At 43.6% G+C, this 3717-nt stretch overlaps 1 non-coding gene across 1 annotated transcript; it reads left to right on the top strand.

The window, feature by feature from the left end:
- The first annotated feature begins 1511 nt into the window (after positions 1–1511).
- Positions 1512–3414, top strand: LOC125076584. Its single transcript, XR_007120531.1, has one exon. It is a non-coding gene; the product is annotated as a small subunit ribosomal RNA (ribosomal RNA).
- The last annotated feature ends 303 nt before the right edge of the window (positions 3415–3717 follow it).

The following is a 3717-nucleotide window of genomic DNA, read 5'->3' on the forward strand; positions in this document are numbered from 1 at the left end:
TATTAACATTATTTACGCATTCGTAAATCGCGTCATGTTCTTTATTATTATTATTATTATATTTATTCGTCATCGTCATAATTATTATTTTAATTATAAAATATAATAATTTTAATTATAAATTTTTTTTTTTTCGATAAACGAATACCGGTGAAATTTAAATAAACGAAGATACAACTTTCTTTGTTGTTGTTGTTGTTGTTGTTGTTGTTGTCGTTGTTGTTGCATTGACGTTGCATAATATCATATAATCATATACTATCTATAAAAATATAGAACAAAATAATCGAAGTTTTGGAGATTTTGGAGGGTTTGGGGTGTCAGTTGGGGGGGAGGGGGTTGGGGAGGGGGAGGGGGGGGGGCGGATAGGGCTGCGTGTTCTGGGGTTCGTCGTCTTATGATATCAGATCGAATATGAGAAACATAATAAAATAATAATAATAATAAAAAAAAAAATACATTCCGTTCGAACGAGCCGAATGTCATACTCATCGTCAGGCATATATATGGAGTAGTGACGGTTCGAACGTCGAACATTCAAAAATTGATGTTAGACGCGAAGTGACCGGATCAGTACTCTTGTATAACGAAAAAAATGTTATTATCGTTTTCATTTGTCGTCTTTGTTGCGTGTCTTCTGGCGTGTCTCTCGATTCGTCGTATCGCGTTATATTATACTTTACGTAGTGTAACAACAAGTATGTACGTACGATTCGTCTCGACCGCTGGGGGATATTCACTGACACACGTGAAAATGATAAAAAGATTCTTTTTCGTTCTGTAAAACTGTGCCGACCGACGGACGCACGTAGATCTCTCTGCCTCATGCGCTCTTCCTCTTATCGTCGTCGTCGTCGCTCTCGCTACAATCTATCCTCATGGAATAAATGTTGATTCATTGTAGTCGATCTGCGACGTCGCGACGATATGAGAAAACGTTAGAGACGGAGTTCTTAAAAGATTCAGTGTATTCGTATAGTGTGTATAATTTTTATATTATATATGAACGGTCGTTTCTAAAATTCTTTTTGTTAATTTTTACATTTATCATGTACAAAAAATACACAACCCGAGTATCGGTACGATCACTCAAACACCGGGCGTCGATCCCAATGTTTTACGATAATAATCGTTGAACAATACATACGTACACGTCGTGTGCGAAGTGTTATTTTGAAAAAAAAACTCGATCTCGTTTAGAACGTTCGAATTCGTGACCGTTATGTGTCATTATGTGAAGACGCCTCCGCCGCCGCCGCCGCCGCCGCTGTCGTCGCGTTATATATTATAGCGCACGCGCGCGCGCGTGCTTAAAGCGCGTTTGTGTCTCATATAAATTTTTATAAGAGTCAACCGTTAAAATCTATCGCGTCTAACGCGATCGACGATACGGTGAGACGCTCGTTTCATACTGTGCGTATATTGTACATGCATGCATAAGTTTGTGTGTATTTTATATGCGAATATGAAACGAGAAGAGTAATTGACGACTTCAACAAGTCTCGGTTAGCTCCCTGGTTGATCCTGCCAGTAGTTATATGCTTGTCTCAAAGATTAAGCCATGCATGTCTCAGTGCAAGCCGTATTAAGGCGATACCGCGAATGGCTCAATATATCAGTTTTGGTTCCTTAGATCTTACTCAGTTACTTGGATAACTGTGGTAATTCTAGAGCTAATACATGCAATCAGAACTCTGACCAGTGATGGGATGAGTGCTTTTATTAGATCAAAACCAATCGACGGAGGGCGTCTCGTCCGAAGTCGTTAATTTTGATGAATCTGGATAACTTTTGCCGATCGCATGGTCCAGTACCGGCGACGCATCTTTCAAATGTCTGCCTTATCAACTTTCGATGGTAGTTTCTGCGACTACCATGGTTGTCACGGGTAACGGGGAATCAGGGTTCGATTCCGGAGAGGGTGCCTGAGAAACGGCTACCACATCCAAGGAAGGCAGCAGGCGCGCAAATTACCCACTCCCGGCACGGGGAGGTAGTGACGAAAAATAACGATACGGGACTCTTTCGAGGCCTCGTAATCGGAATGAGTACACTTTAAATATTTTAACGAGGAACAATTGGAGGGCAAGTCTGGTGCCAGCAGCCGCGGTAATTCCAGCTCCAATAGCGTATACTAAAATTGTTGCGGTTAAAAAGCTCGTAGTTGCATTTGTGCGCCGCGCTGTCGGTGCACCGCATCCGCGGTGATACTGACACGTCTGCGGAGCATATCGTCGGTGAGCCGGCGGTAAAACGCCGGTTCAATATCAAAATCCTATCGCGGTGCTCTTCAGTGAGTGTCGAGATGGGCCGACAATTTTACTTTGAACAAATTAGAGTGCTCAAAGCGGGCTCAAAATGCCGCTTGAATATTTCGTGCATGGAATAATAGAATATGATCTCGGTTCTATTTTGTTGGTTTTCAGAACTCCGAGGTAATGATTAATAGGGATAACTGGGGGCATTCGTATTGCGACGTTAGAGGTGAAATTCTTGGATCGTCGCAAGACGAACATCAGCGAAAGCATTTGCCAAAGGTGTTTTCATCAATCAAGAACGAAAGTTAGAGGTTCGAAGGCGATTAGATACCGCCCTAGTTCTAACCGTAAATATGTCATCTAGCGATCCGCCGACGTTACTACAATGGCTCGGCGGGCAGCTTCCGGGAAACCAAAGATTTTGGACTCCGGGGGGAGTATGGTTGCAAAGCTGAAACTTAAAGGAATTGACGGAAGGGCACCACCAGGAGTGGAGCCTGCGGCTTAATTTGACTCAACACGGGAAATCTCACCAGGCCCGGACACCGGAAGGATTGACAGATTAATAGCTCTTTCTTGATTCGGTGGGTGGTGGTGCATGGCCGTTCTTAGTTGGTGGAGCGATTTGTCTGGTTAATTCCGGTAACGAACGAGACTCTAGCCTGCTAAATAGGCGTCGTCATTTAGGTGTGCTCGATTTCGGTCGAGCAACTCACTGGCGGCGTATTAAAATTCTTCTTAGAGGGACCGGCGGCTTCGAGCCGCACGAGATTGAGCAATAACAGGTCTGTGATGCCCTTAGATGTCCTGGGCCGCACGCGCGCTACACTGAAGGAATCAGCATGTTCTCCCTGGCCTAGAGGCCCGGGCAACCCGTTGAAACTCCTTCGTGCTGGGGATTGGGGTTTGCAATTATCCCCCATAAACGAGGAATTCCTAGTAAGCGCGAGTCATAAGCTCGCGTTGATTACGTCCCTGCCCTTTGTACACACCGCCCGTCGCTACTACCGATTGAATGATTTAGTGAGGTCTTCGGACCGACACGCGGTGGCTTCACGGCCGTCGGCGTTGCTGGGAAGTTGACCAAACTTGATCATTTAGAGGAAGTAAAAGTCGTAACAAGGTTTCCGTAGGGGAACCTGCGGAAGGATCATTAACGTAAATTATCAATCTCGAAAGAGTGCGATAATGAACGATAATAAAATTCTAAAACACAAATATCGACGTTCGGAATGTGTCGTTTCGATGCGAGGACGCGATTCTCACGCTCTCTCTCTCACACAGCAGTGTGTCCGAGTCAGAGTCCAGAGTCGTGTAACGCGTCCTATTCTGATATTTTTCGATGTCGATTTCGAGGAAAGTACGATGTGTTAACGCACATCGTCATCTTCAAATAAAATGTATATTTCTTTTTTTTTTTTTTGTACTTTTTTTTTTTTTTAACTTTTTTTTTTTTTTT

This window comes from Vanessa atalanta, unplaced genomic scaffold (genome assembly GCF_905147765.1).
Source record: "Vanessa atalanta unplaced genomic scaffold, ilVanAtal1.2, whole genome shotgun sequence".
NCBI classification, from domain to species: domain Eukaryota; kingdom Metazoa; phylum Arthropoda; class Insecta; order Lepidoptera; family Nymphalidae; genus Vanessa; species Vanessa atalanta.